This window comes from Rutidosis leptorrhynchoides, chromosome 5 (genome assembly GCF_046630445.1).
Source record: "Rutidosis leptorrhynchoides isolate AG116_Rl617_1_P2 chromosome 5, CSIRO_AGI_Rlap_v1, whole genome shotgun sequence".
In the NCBI taxonomy this organism is placed as follows: domain Eukaryota; kingdom Viridiplantae; phylum Streptophyta; class Magnoliopsida; order Asterales; family Asteraceae; genus Rutidosis; species Rutidosis leptorrhynchoides.
In genome coordinates this window covers 47,926,493-47,948,626 of record NC_092337.1, presented here as the reverse complement: position 1 = coordinate 47,948,626, position 22,134 = coordinate 47,926,493, and positions in this window count along the sequence as shown.

The window sequence follows — 22,134 nt, the reverse complement described above, 5'->3', positions numbered from 1 at the left end:
TCATAGGAACATTCTTTCTTCGGCAGTGAAGGCAATTTATCACACAGAGCAAGCATTTGTTCTAATGATTGGCACTTAAGTTGCAAGTCAATATTCTCCTTTTCTAGTTGAGCTACTATGCGATTCAAATTCCGTACAGCAGGTAAATGCAAATAATAATCGTGCAAAGGATCAAGTTGACTTTCAAAATCTATCAAAGGTTCAATGATCGGTTCAGTATGAGATTCTGCTTTTTCATCTAAAGAATTTTAACCTAGAGATTCTGTCTCAAAGAAAACAGTTAGTTCATGTGCTAGGTCTTCACGGAAAACATTATCAGAACATGCAGGTAAAGCAGGTAGAACTGGTTTCACATTAAAAGTTGGTTCATCAAACACCTCATCTATGTTAACAATGCTAGAACTAGGTTTGTTAAACACGTCATTCTCAAGCATTATTTTTCTAGCATGAGTGTAGGAATTTAAACCAATCTACGTGTCGGCACATAATTAGCACATTGCACATTCTTTTCAGTTTCAACAAGTTCTTTCAAGAAAGCAGGATTTGATTTACCCATTTTTGCATTAATTTTCTCATACATTAAGCTAATTTGATGGTATTTTTTAGATTTGCGATTAACAATAATATCATCAAAATCAGCATCAGAAGAATGTACAAAATGCGGTGGTAAACCAGCTTGAAAGTAATCAGAATGATATAATCCTGGAATCTTTTTGGAAGCTCCATCTAAGATCTTAGGATCTTCAAAACCCAACCCCCACTTTTCACCATGAATCGTTTTTGGTCTATTCATGAAAATCGTTTGTTTTGAAAGTTCCATATCCATGATAGCTTTGGATTGCTCTGTTCGATAGAGTTTTTCCTCATATCGAGCAAGTTGAGCTTTCATTAGAACAGACTCTTTTGACAATGAAGAGATTTCAGTGTCTTTTTCAATTATTGCGTTTTCCAAATGAATAATTTTCTTGTTTAGCTTTGAAAGTGTGGGTTCATGTTGGTTTTTTAAATCAGAAAGATCTTTTTCTAAGAATTGAACTTTTTCTGCAAGTCGTTCAGATTTTAAACGATAATCAGTTCGTTCGACTTTAATTGGATGAATTGACTTTTTAAGATCTTCCAACTCAGATTCCGAGGAGATGAGTTGGACGGTCAACTTTTGCAATTCCTATTGTAATTTGGATGAAGATGGTTTGGTCTCAGAAAGTTTGATTTTGTCTTTTAAAACCATGTTTTCAGATTTTAAGCCTTTGACTTCTTTTGACATTGAGACCAGATTCTTCATCAAGTCATTTTGCATTTTTATAAAATCAGGTGAGATTTCAGTTGATTGTACCTCATCATCGTCAGATGTTGAGTTAGAATTCTCCAATGCTTCCTTAGCTTTGATGAGCTTAGTCACCTTGCAAACATTTGCATGTTCCACCTCTGAGTCTGAATCATCAGTCCAGTTAAACCAAGTATCATCAACCTGTTTCAGCTCTCCCCCAGTTTCCACAATCTTAGCCATCAACATTTTCTTCTTGTAGTAAGTTGCGCCCTTCTTCTTAGGCATCTTGCACTCACGAGAGTAATGACCAGCTTTGCCACAATTGAAACAGATTGAATCTTCCTTCTTGGAATCATCAGCACATTGTAGTTTGGATTGATCAGCTTTCTTGTAGTACGAGGAAGATGATGAGTGTTTGCATTGATTGCTTGATTTGCCTTTAAACTTGTGCTTGTTCAAGGCGTTTGTGAACATGGCTACCATCTTGACTAATTCAAGGTGTGAATCATCAACATCAGAAAGATTCAACTCTTCAGAATCAGTTGATTCTTCAACAAGCACTTTCTTGAACAAGCTTTTGGAAAATGATTTGCTCTTCTTTTTGGCAATTAGAGCAAGAGGATCACTTGGAGATGACTTTTTCCTTCCTTCTTGAAGTTTATACACTTCAGGTTAGTAATGCATAAGAACTCTAACAAGCTCATGAATAGTCAACTTGTCAATCTCTTTGGTAGATCGAACAATGGTTCCATAAGGAAGCCAATCAGCATTGAGCTTTTTGAGGAATTTCATGTTGACTTCAGCATGTACTTTTACAATCTTACACCTTTTCAACTCATTGAGAACACCATTGAAACGACGGTAGGTATCCTTGAGTAGTTCTTTTGGTTCCTGCTTGAAATCTTCATACAATCCCAGAGCCTTATTCAATTTAGTAACGTTTGACATGCCATAACCTTCTTGTTGTCGTTTGATCTCATCCCATATATCTTTTGCAGTAGTGTTGCTATCAACATTTTCAAATAGCTCATATGGGATAGCTTGCATCACAATATTCTTAGCCTCTATGTCACCTTGAGCTATTTCACGTTTATCACCAGAAAGTTCATAGACTGGAATTGGCATACCACTATCCGGATGAAAATCAACAACTGGACCATCTCTCAGAGAAGCCTAAATATGTTTAGCTTTCTCACCCTTATAGTCTATGTACTGAGTAATACGATGAAGCCACTAAGTGTACTTGCCATCAAACAACACTGGAGGTCGGGAATCTGATCCAATGATAAGAGTATCTTGAGTAGACATCTTAAATTGAGGTAGATTCGGTATAGATTCGGTATTAAACACAATCTATGATCAGGGTTTAATATAAAATCTAACAAGAATGTCAGATTCGGTAAAGATTTGGTACAGTAGCAGATTCGGTAAGTGGTTCGGTACTGTAGCAGATTCGGTAACAATTCGGTATACCAGATTCTGTATCAGAAACTGATAAGAATCACAAGTAACACACCCAAATTCGGTATGGATTCGGTAACCACATAACTTGAAGCCACAGAATACTTAAAACCAAAGAATTAAGTGAAACCGAGATTCTGATTCGGTAAATGACTCGGTAGTCAAATTCTGTAAAATATTATGTGTAAACTCAATCCAATTCCCTTGAATTAGATTCGGTAACCTTACGAGTCTAAATCTAAAACTTAGAAATATAACAGAATCCTTTCTCAAACCACACCAATTAGTTGCGTATGAACAAACCGAATGTGATAGAATCACAAACACACCACAATCTGCAACACTTAAGAGGAATTTCCAGAATTGAAGCAGATTCGGTATGACAGTTACGATACCGAGTGTTGATCAAATCTTCAAAACTTGAAGAATTGAAGAAATTGAACCGACAGAAATGTGATTTAACACCTCACGAACACAACTGAATCTTTAAAAATTCACAAAACACCAGAATCAAGCTTGAATTAAGCAATACCGAGAGTTTTAGCCACAAACTCTAAAAATCAACTTGATTCTCCATAATTGAAGTTAAAAAGCTGTAATGATGATCGAAACTCTTTCTAATAGACCTAATACACCTTCGCTGAACTTATCACAAGAATCTGAACATCAGATTATCAAATTTGATAGTACCGAATCTGATTCATTCTACCGAGAGTATCCAGATTCTGTAATCTATAATCTCTGGATCGATATAGTGATGTAGAATCACTTCCTGGAAGCTCTGATACCAAAGGATAGGTCAGATCATGTTGAGATTGAGAGAAAAGATAAGATATAGTGAGATTCGGTATATAGGAAGAAGACTCGGTATGAGAGAGAATCGGTACAAATTAAATTCTACAGCTTCTAGAACTCAGTTACAATGCAATGGCTATCTAATTAGGACTACATAGGTTCCTTATATAGCCCTCTTCTAAGGAACTTTCATTTAAGCTTAATTCACATTAACACTATACAACTTCAGGGTCCTAATAGATACGAAAGGGTAACGATGATAGTTAAGCTTGATAATGATGATGAAATCGTTGAAGTTAAGATGATAGACATGATGATCATATGATTATGATTAAGATTATGGTTATGGTATAATGATGGGTACAAAGAAGAAAAACAAATGTAGATAGTGGTTAAACGATTTAGTTTAATAATAATTTCAGAAAAACAAAATTGCTTGGATGATTAAGGATGTTATCGGGTTAGCGGGAGGTCGCGGGTTCAAACCCGGACTTGGACATTTTTTTAAGGGCTACTTCTTTGAGGTAGTTTACTTATTACTCATTATTATTATTATTATTATTATTATTATTATTATTATTATTATTATTATTATTATTATTATTATTATTATTATTATTATTATTATTATTATTATTATTATTATTATTATTATTATTATTATTATTATTATTATTATTATTAATTATTAGTGTCATTAGATTATTACAAATATTAAAAATATAAGTATTAGTATCATTAATAAAATTAATATTATTATCATTATTGTTAGTATTAGTAATATTATTATTATTATTATTATTATTATTATTATTATTATTATTATTATTATTATTATTATTATTATTATTATTATTATTATTTTATTATCATTATTATCATTAGTAGTACAGTTATTATTATCATATTATTATTATTATTATTATTATTAGTATTATTATTAGTAGTATTATTATTATCATTATTATTTTTATTTTTATTATTATTTTTAACGTTAATATTATTTTATCAAGTAACTATTAGTTATATAAAACTACACTTAATACATATAATATAACTATTTATTTATTTATTTAAAGTAAATAAATGAATACATTTATGAAACATACAAATTATTAATATAAAATGGTATCACTAATAAATAATATATATATATATATATATATATATATATATATATATATATATATATATATATATATATATATATATATATATATATATATATATATGATATAGGTTCGTGAATCCGAGGCTAACCCTGCACTTGTTCAGTGCCGTCATTTGCATTATTGCTACGAAATACAGTATCGTGAGTTTCATTTGCTCCCTTTTTAAATGTTTTTGCAATATATATTTTTGGGACTGAGAATACATGCGTTTTTTATAAATCTTTGACGAAATAGACACAAGTAATTGAAACTACATTCTATGATTGAATGATTGAAATCGAATATGCCCCTTTTAGCTTGGTAGCCTAAGAATTAGGGAACTGGCCCCTAATTGATGCGAATCCTAAAGATAGATCTATGGGCACTAACAAGCCCTTGTTAGAGAATTTAAACTGCTTTAGTACTTCGATTTTATCATGTTCGAAGGGAGTCCCGAAATGATGGGGATATTCTATATGCATCTTGTTAATGTCGGTTACCAGGTGTTCAATCCATATGAATGATTTTTATGCAGATGCATGATATTTATGAAAAATGAAATGAAAATCTTGTGGTCTATTAAATTAATGGAAATGATTGTTTATGATAAACTAATGAACTCACCAACCTTTTGGTTAACACTTGAAAGCATGTTTATTCTCAGGTATGAAAGAAATCTTCCGCTATGTAATTGCTCATTTTAGAGATATTACTTGGAGTCATTCATGACATATTTCAAAAGACGTTGCATTCGAGTCATTGATTTCATCAAGATTATTATTAAGTCAATTATAGTTTGATATATTATGAAATGGTATGCATGCATGTCAACTTTCGATGTAATGAAAGTTTGTCTTTTAAAAACGAATGCAATGTTTGTAAAATGTATCATATAGAGGTCAGAACCTCGCGATGTAATCATATGTTATTGTATTCGTCCTTATAGATTAGGACGGGTCGTCTCATGTGGTATCAGAGCGGTGGTCTTAGCGAACCAGGTCTTGAATTAGTGTGTATAACTGATAGTTGCTTAGATGCATTAGTGAGTCTGGACTTCGACCGTGTCTGCATGTCAAAAGTTTTTCTTATCATTTCGTGTCGAAAATTACCTGCTTATCATCCTTAGGAAATTACTTGCTTATCATCCTTAAAGTCTAGACACGTCTTACTGCCTCTATTGCATAGATAGTTTATAGATAAATTCGTATCTTAGCGTATCTGTTACTGTAAACTTTGCCTGACAGCTTCCGAAAATTCCTTCGTAATCTACGGGATCTTCTGTACTATACATAAGTATTCTATGTAATTAGAATATCATCTGATATCCAAAAATCATTTCGTATCGAAAACCCTTTATCTAACCGTACAAGATGGAACTCGCAACTAGTTCAAATTCCTCGGCTACCGACAGCTATTCCGATATGGATATCCACTCGAGCTCCGAAAGCAGTGTAACTGGAATGGATCAACCAATCAGTCATCACCAATTCTGGATGAATTGGGGATAGGTTCGTAGTCGACTTAATCAATGGAGACGCGAAGAAGGCGATCCTTTTCACCAACCAAATTTACCTCTTGGCGATGAACCTGAAGCACTTACCGGCGAACCAGTCCGAAACACCATTTTCACCCTCATTTCCCAAATATCTCACCATGATTATATTTTATCTAAAATTATAAAATTTATTCATCCGCTCGTTCCGACCGACAATCATCCCGGAATAATGGAAGAAGTCAACGAGATTCGCGCCCGAGTTGTAGCCTTGGAAAATATGGTTCAAAACATACCAGCTTCGGCAACATCACCGGCACCAACAGTACCATCAGTAACAGCACCCGTACCATCAACAATCCATGCCTCAACATCTAATTCTGTACCTTGAGTATAATCATCGTTCTACGTATCGTTCTACATCAATTATCTTCGTTCTTCATGGCGATTATGTAATCTCTAATGTTTTAGAGATTATGTATTCTAGTTCTAACGGTAAATCAAATGAGATTAATATTATATTAACTCATTAAATCTATGATTACATCTGAAGAAAATATATATGTAAGTATATTTTCATAAAGATTGTAATTAAAAATTCTTTCGTACGAACTGTTAATGTTGAAAATATTTTAACGGGTAGGTAATACCCGAGAAATATTTAGATTTCACATTAATAAGATACACTGTATATTCTTCGAATCTGATTCAACATTCATTTACTATCCTACTTACATCCACAGATATACGTATCCGTTCACCACAGAATAACCATTTTCATCCAATTTCATATTTGGATTTTGATTTATCAGAATCCAACAAGTGGCATAATGAAGAAAACATTGGATAAAATATTGTTAGAAACAAACAAATTAACTATGAGAAATTCTGTCAAGAATCCACGCTAACAAAATCCTAGCTAACTGTTCCTAGCTAACTGCTAATTCCTTATTACTTTTTAATTATCGCAATTTAATTCTCGCAATTTTATTTATTGTCATTTAATTTCTGTTATTTATTTTACGCACTTTAAATATCGGGACACGTATACAAAGTTTTGACATATCATATCGACGCATCTATATATATTATTTTGAATAACCATAGACACTCTATATGCAGTAATGCTCGAGTTAGCTATACAGGGTTGAGGTTAATTCTACAATAATATATATACTTTGAGTTGTGATCGAGTCTGAGACATACAATGGGTCACGATACGTATTAATTAATTCGAATATTATATATGAATTATTGAAATACTAACTGTGGACTACTAACTGTGAACTATTAACATTGGACAATTAAAATGAATTAAAATATCGATTATAACATATAAAACTAAACACTTCTTCAAGTTTGCCACTTGATTTCATCTTAAACCTCATTTGTATCTCGACTATTACAATCTGCGTTAAAACCTTTCATGATTCTTGAAAATACCTCAATTAAGAAACAATCGAGAGGATGATCCAAAAACACGTTATCTATGAAAAGAAGGACTTATGCATATAGTCATGCATTTGGAAAACTCTTGGAACCTAAGTAGAAGTCATGATTCCTTGGCGTTGTTATTACTGAAAATAACTTTACAATCCCTCTCCAAATTAGTCAATTTTGTAACAGCTCCAGCAAATCAACTTTAATTTTTCATTCGAATAAACCTTATTATAAAGATTACCCCTTCATCATCGTTACCGGAGAACCGTTTATATTCCGCCACATTAGCAGAAACTTACCAACAACTTCATTACTCATTGGCTTAAGTCTCTCCGAAAAACCATTATATTTGTTCATTAAAACCCTATCATTATACTCATTGAAACTCTAACATATACTCATCCACATCTTGTAACGAGAGTTGTCATACCAATTACCAGAAATCAGCAATCAGTATTTCGAATCTCGTAGTGTTTCTACATCAACAGTCATATGTATACATATAACATTTATCTCTTAGAATCATGATCTTCCATTCTGAAATTCTGAATAGCATCCAGTCTATGAACCAATACTCCGAGTGTTGAAAAAGTTGAATAAAGCAGCAAAAACTGTAAACGACCTTAATAGTCAAAAGTTTGATGACAAAGAATAGTATGTTAGTAAAGCTAAGAGAAGATTTGGAACTGGAAAACGAATTGAGAAAATCATGAAGGAGGCTGTAGATAAATCACAAGGACTAAACCTGCCTTCAAAGAATCCAGATGATTCAGTATCTACTGAAGTCATTATCAAATACCTTGCTCCTGACTCTACACTTTTTCAGACAAACTTCATCATCATCCATCGATATTAGAAATTCTAAAATATCATCAAATCTTTCATTATAAATATCCTCAATATTTTTGAAGATATCTTCATAAATATTCTCATCCGATATTAATTATCTCTTTCGCATTATCTGTATTATATCATAAAAGAAACTGTTTTAGTTTCTAAATCTCTGAAAACTTAGAGTTAGAATTAAGAATGATTTTGAAGTAGTGTTGGAAATTGATGCATGAGTTAGTATAATATAATGACACTTGATCAACGTGATTATATTACAGTAAGTCATGCTGAGTTTCTAATGGGACGTGATGATTCACAGATCATAACGTCTTCACGTGCCATGTTACATAACTCTTTTATTCTGCTTAACTTCTGAACATATCAAGAAAGTATATTCTTGATAGTTCTATTCTCAGTGATTTAGGTAATTTGACAAATCAAATCGTGCGATTATGTTCTTTCTTGTTTAGAACATTAAGTTCATTCGAAACTCCGTACTTACGAATTCTGGACCATTACTCGCTTTACTAGAGGTCGAGAAGAGAATAAAAGGCAAAGAGCTCCAAAATATAAGAGAAAATATAAAGCCCAATAACAACACGGATGTTACAAACCGTGGACATTAATACGAATAGCAATATAAAGACACGCTAGAATTAAGAATAGTATCACCCCAAGGTAATAGTAAAAGTAAACAGATTTTTCTGGTAGAAGATTGAAAAGAAGGATGACAGAAATGATAATTAGGAAAATATCAAGGATTAGAACGGGATTAAACATTTTCATAATCTTTTGGATGTATGAACTAAGAAAGAAAGTATAGGGATGGTGAGAATAATGGAACTGAAGAGTTTAATTTATAAAGGAAAAATAAGACGTAACAATCGAGACAGATGACCGCATTTAATTAAAGAGATCCTAATTCCCTTAAAACCCGAAGAATCCGATCTTATAGATTACGAAAATTTTCATTGAATTCCTTAAATTCCAGAAATCCACCGTGACTACGTCAAAAGTTAAATCTCTATCTCAATCTTTTGTGATAGCTTCACTCGTACGCTTCGAATAATCGAATTATTTTATCTGTGTTACTCTATGTTGATAAAACTCTATTTATCAACTCATATTCGTCATGAAAACATACTTATTGTCAACCATGATGATCTCTATCAAATTTCGGGATGAAATTTCTTTAACGGGTAGGTACTGTGACGACCCGGAAATTTTGACCAATTTTAAACTTGATCTTTATATGTTTCCGACACGATAAGCAAAGTCTATAATGTTGAGTCTCGAAAATTTTGGAACTATGTTTATGTATTCAATTACCTTCGACCAGTTTCGACGATTAACGAACAATTAATTGTAAATAGATATATGTGTGTGTGTGTGTGTGTGTGTGTGTATATATATATATATATATATATATATATATATATATATATATATATATATATATAAATATATATATATATGGTAATTGAAATTATAATTTGAAATATTATATGTTATTGCTATTAAAATTTAATTATGTAATAAAAAATAAAAAATAGGATATTATAATAGTTATTATTTAAAATATATCTATATATAAATAAAGTATATTAAAAAAATAAATATTAAATGATTTTAATACTCATTTAATGTCCTGATTGATATTAAGTAAGTTAAATTCAAACTTATATGATTTTAAAATAAACGGTGATTCGAAAATGAGTTCTATAAATTTTAGGCTTACTAAAACTGTATTTAGGACCTAGTTATTAAATTTTAACATTTTTTATATTTTACCCAGAATTGAGAGGGACGGTTGATGTAATTTTTATTTAATAAATTAATGGTCGAATTTTATACCATATTGACTGAAATAAATAAAGGAATTTAATTTAAAAATTTGGGATTTTTCTGAAAGACTTTTATCCGCCACTGATTATCAACGGAACGCAAATTTCAATCCGTAAATGAAATAGTAGACGACGGCTAACAATTCACATGTTTTAAATTTTAAATTATATTATAATAATAATTATTATATTATTATTATTATTCTAATCTAAAGTTACCGAGATATTTGTAATACATTGAATGATTAACATGAAACCCATCACCTCTATTTTATTTATTATTTCCTGTCAAATCCATTTGGCCACCACTTTTTTAAACCACTCGATGATCATACTTTGTGCAAATGAATGTTACCTAATTACTGTTTCTATTTGACTTACTTTCCTCACAATTAATCTATAAAGAGTATATATGTATACACATATACTTACACTGCAACTTAAAACCCCAATACTTCCCTTCTTGTTTCACCACCTTCACCCTAATTAAGAATCACCCAAGAATACCTCTTTAATCGATTCCTGTTTCGGTTACAAATCTTAAACCCACCACCATCTCATGATCTTTATAGATCATCACTTTGAAACTTTAAAACCGTCTTCATCGAGCACTACAACCACCACCACAAACTGTAACACCTTTGATTTACCACCACTTCAAACCAATCGGCCACCACCTCCGATCATATTTGACGATTGCTATTCTATCTCAGTTCAACACAAGCATCACAACACCCACCATCATCGATCACTCTTTGATTCACTTTGGTTGAGAACCATCAACCCAAGGCCTGCAAAATTATTGTTGTTCGGATTCAATCACCACTTGCTCGATACATGGAGGCTGCTGTTTCCTCTTCGGTTTTGTTGTTCGAAGGCCAAAAACCACCTGCACATTAACGGTATTATTATTATTGTTATTATTATTATTATTTGTTATTCGATCCACAACCACCCAAGCCATCACCACCATCTTTATCAAATAGATCAACCACCATTAAACAACCACCTATGATCACCAAAGACTACAACCGTTTCTGTTTTGTCTGTTACAACCAACCCTCACGAATACATCAAACCACTCACTGTAGCTGCTGCTACAGCCTGCCTGTTTCTATTTTTGTTCACGATAAATTCACCACAAACACCACCCCAACTCCCCTGTTATTACTGATTATATTTTCCTGTTCCGACATCCACACTCAAACATTCATTTAAAATCATGTTGAAAGACTGCTGCACCCTCCTGTTTCACACGACTGCAGCAGCAGCTGTTTTTTGTTTCATTCCTGTTACATCAACCAATGTTGAGATGGTAATGTAACGAACGACGAAGACAATAAATAATTGTTTATGGTGACATTATTTTGCTGCAGTCGCTATTTTTACTTCTATTAACTTATCCTAATTCACAACACTATTTTAATATAGCAGTGGGCCTTCAATTGCACTAACTATTTTTTTTAGTGCAAGTATACCGCTAACTTTCACTTTTAAGATGATAATGGCTTGATTAATGGATGATGAGGTAATGGTGATGAGATAATAAGGAATACCAGCGTAAATTTTTTTGCCGTTCATATTATTAAACTAAACCCACGAAATTATATTGGGCCGTATTCTGTATTGGACTTTGATGATTCAAAGACGATTGGGCGATTATTTTTTAAACGGACTAAAAACATCCTAATCTTAGTGGGTTTGATTATGGGATGAAAATAATGGTGATCGAGCCTGTTAAAGATGATGATGCATTGTTTATGATAATACGGTTATAATAATGATACTCGGATTAATGATGAAGGTGATATTATAGAGGATGATGGAGATTGATGTTGGAATGATAATAAAACTGTAATATTGGATGATGATGTTTTGATGTTTCATCAAAGAAGATAGTGATTAGGTAATGATATTAATGATGGATGCATGATGATGATGATAATGATTAAGTAATGATAAAATGATCTAGTTTTGATGATGATGATAAGGAAGTAATGGTGATGATAGTATTTCTGTGATGATGATGAAGATGACGAGAGAAGTTTGATGATGATCGAAGGTTGTATAAATGACAAAGCCCGATGATTATGATAATCGTTGGTTTTGATTATGACGATACGAAAGGATAACGATGATAGTTAAGATTGATAATGATGATGAAATCGTTGAAGTTAAGATGATAGAAATGATGATCATATGATTATGATTAAGATTACGGTAATGGTATAATGATGGGTATAAAGAAGAAAAACAAATGTAGATAGTGGTTAAACGATTTAGTTTAATAATAATTTCAGAAAAACAAATTTGCTTGGATGATTAAGGATGTTATCGGGTTAGTGGGAGGTTGCGGGTTCAAACCCGGACTTGGGCATTTTTTTAAGGGCTACTTCTTTGAGGTAGTTACTTATTACTCATTATTATTATTATTATTATTATTATTATTATTATTATTATTATTATTATTATTATTATTATTATTATTATTATTATTATTATTATTATTATTATTATTATTATTATTATTATTATTATTATTATTATTATTATTATTATTAATTATTATTATTATTAATTATTGTCATTAGATTATTACAAATATTAAAAATATAAATATTAGTATCATTCATAAAATTAATATTATTATCATTATTGTTAGTATTAGTAATATCATTATTATTATTATTATTATTATTATTATTATTATTATTATTATTATTATTATTATTATTATTATTATTATTTTATTATCATTATTATCATTAGTAGTACAGTTATTACTATCATAGTTATTATTATTATTATTAGTATTATTATTATCATTATTATTTTTATTATTATTATTATTTTTAACGTTAATATTATTTTATCAAGTAACTATTAGTTATATAAAACTATACTTAATACATATAATATAACTATATATTTATTTATTTAAAGTACATAAAATGAATACATTTATGAAACATACAAATTATTAATATAAAATGATATTACTAATAATATATATATATATATATATATATATATATATATATATATATATATATATATATATATATATATATATATATATATATATTTTTGTTTGATTATATGTGTTAATATATATATATATGATATAGGTTCGTGAATCCGAGGCCAACCCTGCACGTGTTCAGTGCCGTCATTTGCATTATTGCTACGAAATACAGTATCGTGAGTTTCATTTGCTCTCTTTTTAAATGCTTTTGCAATATATATTTTTGGGACTGAGAATACATGCGTTTTTTTTATAAATGTTTGACGAAATAGACACAAGTAATTGAAACTACATTCTATGGTTGAATGATCAAAATCGAATATGCCCCTTTTAGCTTGGTAGCCTAAGAATTAGGGAACTGGCCCCTAATTGATGTGAATCTTAAAGATAGATCTATGGGCACTAACAAGCCCCTGTCAGAGAATTTGAACTGCTTTAGTACTTCGATTTTATCATGTCCGAAGGGAGTCCCGGAATGATGGGGATATTCTATATGCATCTTGTTAATGTCGGTTACCAGGTGTTCATTCCATATGAATGATTTTTATGCAGATACATAATATTTATGAGAAATGAAATGAAAATCTTGTGGTCTATTAAATTAATGGAAATGATTGTTTATGATAAACTAATGAACTCACCAACCTTTTGGTTGACACTTGAAAGCATGTTTATTCTCAGGTATGAAAGAAATCTTCCGCTGTGCAATTGCTCATTTTAGAGATATTACTTGGAGTCATTCATGACATACTTCAAAAGACGTTGCATTCGAGTCTTGAGTTCATCAAGATTATTATTAAGTCAATTATAGTTTGATATATTATGAAATGGTATGCATGTCTGTCAACTTTCGATTTAATGAAAGTTTGTCTTTTAAAAACGAATGCAATGTTTGTAAAATGTATCATATAGAGGTCAGAACCTCGCGATGTAATCATATGTTATTGTATTCGTCCGTATGGATTAGGACGGGTTGTCTCATACGTTATCACATATGCTTGTGAAGTGGATTATACAACCCCAACGGCAAAGGGTTGATATTGAGTTGTGTTTGGGAGAAGTGGGTCATGTGTGGATGTGGATTCACGATGACACGTGTAGTTCGGTCATCTTATCGGAAGTGAGTCTCGTGTAGTTCGGATTCACGATGACGCGTGTAGTTCGGTCATCTTATTGAGGTAGTGATCTCGTGTGGTTGCGGATTCACTAAGGCTCGTGTAGTTCAGCCAACCTCGATGTTGTTGTGGTAATGAAGATAGTAGTCTCGTGTGGATGCGGATTTACTATAGCTCGTGTAGTTCGGCTAATCTTCATTGTGGTAATTGACTTTTGGTATTGGGTTAAAGGGTTAACCTTGGGCGTTATACGCTTTATTTTTCATATATATATATATATATATATATATATCATTATATCATTGTGATGTATCTAACCCTCCGGGTGTAGCTTGTTGGAGTGGTTTATATCGTCGTTGGTGAACTTACTTGTTGTTTTATAGCTTGTTATATAGCGGTTGAATGGTATGCTTAGTTTTCCTTATACTTGGATGCTCCGGTATGTGTTACTTGATTATTTATGTGGCGTGTCCATTTTATACATATATATGTATGTAGTATATTCTCACTCACTAAGCAATAGCTTACCTTCTCGTTGTTTACATTTTTTTTTTATATATTTGCATGGAGGCGGTGGCTCGGGTAAGCGTGGGAACTAGTGGACTCGCGTAGTTTGCTTTAGAAGACTTGCTTTTGGATTTGATTAGGATTGGGTAGCGTATCCCCAATCGCCATGCTCGGTCTTTATTTTGTGTTAAAAAATCATGCGGTCGGAAACTTGTATTTTGTACGAAAGTCGTAAAAAGGCCGATGTGGGCCCGGTGTCGTAAAACTCATTTTATTATTGAAACATGTGAGTTTTAACTATTATTAAATGTTGTGAAAATCATTTAGTCTAATAGTGTCGGGAAGCGATAGATCTTTAACGCAAAAACGTAAAATCCGGACAGAAGTTGAATGGCCTTGTGCGTGCCGCGCACCCTATATGTATATAAAAAAAAAATTATTCTACGTTTTTGGTTGGTCAACGGGTTGGGTTGTTACAAGTGGTATCAGAGCATGGTCGAAGGGATTTAGGTGACTTGAGATAGGCGCTTAGAATAGACTTTTTGTGTGTGCTTATTTATTGCGGGACTTGTAGGTGTACGGGTCAGAATGGGAACTTGGTTAGTGCATTAGTGTGTAGGTGAACTAACTAGGGTATTTGGCTTGTGTTGTGACATAATTCTTGCGTATGTGTATATCGCGTAGAATTTTTATTGTGTTGGTTTATATCATCGAGCGAGGTGGTCGTTGTACTAACAAGTTAATACGGCGTGTATGCGTAATAAGGACTTGCAAACCTTATTACGGGTGCAAATCGTGTCTAACAAGTGATGTACGATGAGTGTTGAGCAAGATGGGGCGGTGTTGTGCGTGTGGTGTTATATGTTCGTGGACTAATCATTTTGCATTCTTTAGAATGACGACGCGAAACGAGATCGAGACGAATGACGAGGAGTTTCACGCTAGAGTTGCGGCCGCCGTTGCGGAACAAATGGGTGCATTTCGAGAAGAAATGGATAGGAAGTATTCCGAACTTCAAAGTAGTGGGGAAACGGAGAGTTGTCTTAAGAGCTTCATGAGGACTAAACCCCCTATGTATGATGGGAAACCGGATCCTTTGGTTAGCACAACATGGATCTCGGATGTCGAAGGGTGTTTTCGCACGATTGAATGCCCTCCCGAGAAAAAGGCGAGACTTGCTACTAGTTTGTTGCGGGGTAGGGCGAAGGATTGGTTGGATGGTAAGATTGATCTTATTGGTGGTGAGTCGTTTATGGCGTTATCGTGGAACGATTTTAAGAAGGAATTCTTCGAGGAGTTCCCGACTTCAGCCAATTTGTCGGAATTGCGTAGCGGGTTGCGAAATTTGCAACAGGGTTTTATGGATTTGAATACTTTCAAGACGACCTTTATGGCGAAGGCTCGTTTTTGCCCGGAGTATTTAGGGAATGAGTGTTTGTTGATGGAGGATTTCTATCGGATTTTAAATGATGACTTGAAGAATAAAATTAGCCGGGGTTACGCGAAGTCCTTTGCAGAGTTATTCGTGGTAGCTAGGGGTTTCGAGTCGTATTCGCGATCGAAGATTGGTGAACCTTTAAGTGAGAGAAGGGTTGTTTCGTATGGTGCTCCAAGTAAAAGGACTAAGGGTCTGAGTGTAGTGACCCGAACTTTTCCATATTTATATATATTAAATGAAATTGATATTTACATGATTAAGTGTTTCCAACATGTTAAACAATCAAACTTGTTAAGACTTGATTAATTGAAATAGGTTTCATATAGACAATTGACCACCCAAGTTGACCGGTGATTCACGAACGTTAAAACTTGTAAAAACTATATGATGACATATATATGGATATATATATATATATATATATATATATATATATATAGTTAACATGATATTATGATAAGTAAACATATCATTAAGTATATTAACAATGAACTACATATGTAAAAACAAGACTACTAACTTAATGATTTCGAAACGAGACATATATGTAACGATTATCGTTGTAACGACATTTAATGTATATATATCATATTAAGATATATTAATACATCATGATATCATGATAATGTAATAATTTAACATCTCATTTGATATAATAAACAATGGGTTAACAACATTTAACAAGATCGTTAACCTAAAGGTTTCAAAACAACACTTACATGTAACGACTAACGATAACTTAACGACTCAGTTAAAATGTATATACATGTAGTGTTTTAATATGTATTCATACACTTTTGAAAGACTTCAAGACACTTATCAAAATACTTCTACTTAACAAAAATGCTTACAATTACATCCTCGTTCAGTTTCATCAACAATTCTACTCGTATGCACCCGTATTCGTACTCGTACAATACACAGCTTTTAGATGTATGTACTATTGGTATATACACTCCAATGATCAGATCTTAGCAGCCTATGTGAGTCACCTAACACATGTGGGAACCATCATTTGGCAACTAGCATGAAATATCTCATAAAATTACAAAAATATTAGTAATCATTCATGACTTATTTACATGTAAACAAAATTACACATCCTTTATATCTAATCCGTATACCAACGACCAAAAACACCTACAAACACTTTCATTCTTCAATTTTATTCATCTAATTAATCTCTCTCAAGTTCCATCTTCAGGTTCTAAGTGTTCTTCATAAATTCTACAAGTTCCAATTTCATAAAATCAAGAATACTTCCAAGTTTACTAGTTCACTTCCAATCTTGTAAAGTGATCATCCAACCTCAAGAAATCCTTGTTGTTTACAGTAAGATATCATTCTAAATCAAGGTAATACTCATATACAAACTTTGATTCAATTCCTATAACTATAACTATCTTAATTCGAGTGATAATCTTACTTGAACTTGTTTTCGTGTTATGATTCTACTTCAAGAACTTTCAAGCCATCCAAGATCCTTTGAATCTAGATCATTTCTTGTCACTTCCAGTAGGTTTACCTACTAAACTTGAGGTAGTAATGATGTTCATAACGTCATTCGAGTCATACATATAAAACTATCGTATTCGAAGATTTGAACATGTAATCACTAGAACATAGTTTAGTTAATTCTAAACTTGTTCGTAAACAAAAGTTAATCCTTCTAACTTGACTTTTAAAATCAACTAAACACATGTTCTATATCTATATAATATGCTAACTTAATGATTTAAAAGCGGAAAACACGAAAAACACCGTAAAACCGGATATACGCCGTCATAGTAACACTGCGGGCTGTTTTGGGTTAGTTAATTAAAAACTATGATAAACTTTGATTTAAAAGTTGTTCTTATGGGAAAATGATTTTTCTTATGAACATGAAACTATCATGGTTAAACTCAAAGTGGAAGTATGTTTTCCAAAATGGTCATCTAGACGTCGTTCTTTCGACTGAAATGACTACCTTTACAAAAATGACTTGTAACTTATTTTTCTGACTATAAACCTATACTTTTTATGTTTAGATTCATAAAATATAGTTCAATATGAAACCATAGCAATTTGATTCACTCAAATCGGATTTAAAACGAAGAAGTTATGGGTAAAACAAGATTGGATATTTTTTGATTGTTGTAGCTACGGGAAATATTGTAATAATTCTATACAAATCATATCCTAGCTAACTTATATTGTATTATACATGTATTCTAATATAATCTTGGGATACCATAGACACGTATGCAAATGTTTTGACATATCATATCGACCCATGTATATATATTATTTGGAACAACCATAGACACTCTATATGCAGTAATGTTGGAGTTAGCTATACAGGGTTGAGGTTGATTCCAAAAATATATATACTTTGAGTTGTGATCTAGCCTGAGATGTGTATACACTGGGTCATGGATTGATTCAAGATAATATATATCGATTTATTTCTGTACATCTAACTGTGGACAACTAGTTGTAGGTTACTAACGAGGACAGCTGACTTAATAAATTTAAAACAGTTAAATGTATTAAAATTTTGTAAATATATTTTGAACATACTTTGATATATATGTACATATTTGTTATAGGTTCGTGAATCGACCAGTGGCCAAGTCTTACTTCCCGACGAAGTAAAAATCTGTGAAAGTGATTTATAGTCCCACTTTTAAAATCTAATATTTTGGGATGAGAATACATGCAGTTTTATAAATGCTTTACGAAATAGACACAAGTAATTGAAACTACATTATATGGGTGAATGATCGAAGCCGAATATGCCCCTTTTACTTGGTAACCTAAGAATTAGTAAACCGATCTACTAATTAACGCGAATCCTAAAGATAGATCTATTGGGCCTAACGAACCCCATCCAAAGTACCGGATGCTTTAGTACTTCGAATTCATTTATATCATGTCCGAAGGAATTCCTGGAATGATAGGGGATATTCTTATATGCATCTTGTTAATATCGGTTACTAGGTGTTCACCATATGAATGAATTTTATCTCTATGTATGGGATGTATATTGAAATATGAAATCTTCTGGTCTATTATTATGATTTGATAATATATAGGTTAAACCTATAACTTACCAACATTTTTGTTGACGTTTTAAGCATGTTTATTCTCAGGTGATTATTAAGAGCTTCCGCTGTTGCATACTAAAATAAGGACAAGATTTGGAGTCCATGCTTGTATGATATTATGTAAAAACTGCATTCAAGAAACTTATTTTTGATGTAATATATTCTTATTGTAAACCATTATTTAATGGTCGTGTGTAAACGGTATATTTTAGATTATCATTATTTGATAATCTATGTAATGCTTTTTAATCCTTTATCGATAAAATAAAGGTTATGGTTGTTTTAAAAATGAATGCATTTTTTGAAAAACGTCTCATATAGAGGTCAAAACCTCGCGACGAAATCAATTAATATGGAACGTTTATAATCAATATGAACAGGACATTTCAGTTGGTATCAGAGCGTTGGTCTTAGAGAACCAGAAAATTGCATTAGTGTGTCTTACCGAGTTTGTTAGGATGCATTAGTGAGTCTGGACTTCGACCGTGTTTTTCTTCAAAAACGATTGCTTAACATTTTTTTTGTTGGAAACTATATATTATTAACATGTAAATATTATGTGATATATTAATCTCTTAACGTGTTTGATATTGTGTGATAGATGTCTACCTCTAGTACAAATCCCATTGATTCACCTAATAATAATGAAGATTCGAATATATTTTGGGAAGATTCACAAATTCCCGAAGAGAAACCGGAAGAGGAGGAACCTGAAAAGGAGGAACCGGAAGAAGAGGAACCAGAAGAGGAGGAATCGGAAGAGGAGGAACCAGAAGAAGAAGAGGTTCCGGAGGAAGAAATATTGATACCTATAGTAAATCTATTAAATAAAAGAAAATTCTCAACCAACGGACCAAAGTTAATAATGGTCAATGGTGTTTCCGCCGAGGAAGCAAAATATTGGGAAGATTACCAATTTTCCGATGAATCGGATCCCGATGAGGATTCCGATGATGTTATAGAAATTACCTTGACCTAATTTAATAAAGCGAAAGAAAATAATAAGGGAAAAGGTATAAAAATAGAGAAACCCGATTCCAACCCCGATGAACTTTATATGTATCGACAACATTCGTATTTCCTAAAATGTAACAATAACCCGGGAACCTCTAAACCACCAGGTTTTTCTAAACCATTATGGAAAACGACGGCTCGTATTAGAAGAACACCATATATTCCTAGAAAATTAGGAAAATGAACCAAGTCCGAAGAAGAAGAAACCAGTGATTCAGATTAGAGGGTTGTAATCATGTTGTGTATTATATGTATTGTAGTGTGCTTGTACTTTTATGTTCTATGTAAAAATTGCTTGTATTGTTTGTTATTACGAATCTAATCCTTGTCTATTTTACAGTATAAAAACAAAATGGACGTTAAGGGTAGACAACTGAATATTTTAGAAGACCTACCAGAGGATATGATTGAGGAAATCTTGTCTAGAGTTGGTCAGAATTCATCAGCACATTTAGTTATGGCGAAATTAACTTGTCAAACATTTGAAAGACTTTCCAGAAATGCCTTAGTTTATAAAAGGCTTTCCTTTGATAGGTGGGGTATATCACATTGGGGAGACCGTAAGTTAAGCAGTGTTTTCTTTAAAGCATTAAATGCGGGGAACCCAAATGCAATTTTACGCTACGGGTTAAGAACCTATTTTGACTCAACATATCCCAACATAGGATTTCATGAATTAGAAAGAGCTTCTAACATGCAACATAAAGAAGCATGTTATGCTTACGGGTTAGTGATGTTCGCTTCTTACCAAAGTGAGAAAAAGAACATCGGATTGCAACTTTTAAATAAAACCTTCCCACAAGTGACGGATTCAGTAGTTGGGGTGAGAAACAAGGTTTTTAGATTATTACGGGGCTGTTGGACATTACGAAACCCTCGTCCTTTTGATGACATTACAACATGCTGCCTAGCCAATGGTCATAACAGTTATTTTCCACAAGACCAAGGATGGGAAGTCGTCTTAGTAAAACCAGAATGCATGACTTGTTTCTGGAATTATGAATTACGTGTCTTTATTTCCTTTGCTGAACAACTTGCGTATTAACTAGATTTATCTTCAAAACTGTCCTGTATCATAGTGTACTATATTTCATGTTATATGTAATATAGCGAAGTTGTAAGTTTGAAGAATATTTGTATGTGATATATTATTATAATCAGTTTTTCATATGGAATTGTAGTAGTTTAATTGTATATTAGCTACTAAGTATGAACTTAACGGGTAGGTAGTACCCGAATTTAAACTTATAAAATGCTAATATGAAGAAAAAGCTTTTATAAATGAGTTCATATTATGCTACGAAATACTATTGACTACTCTTAATATTCTTTATGATTAACTCGATTCAGTTGGCTATTTTGAAGGAAATGGTACCGACTACTCGACACACCATGAATATGAGCGAAGAAGAATTTCGTACCTTTCTTGCTGCAAACATAGCCGCAGTACAGGCTGCACTGAAATGTCCCGTTCTTATTGATTAAAAACGTTCCATATTAATTGATTTCGTTGCGAGGTTTTGACCTCTATATGAGACGTTTTTCAAAGACTGCATTCATTTTTAAACAAACCATAACCTTTATTTCATCAATAAAGGTTTAAAAAGCTTTACGTAGATTATCAAATAATGATAATCTAAAATATCCTGTTTACACACGACCATT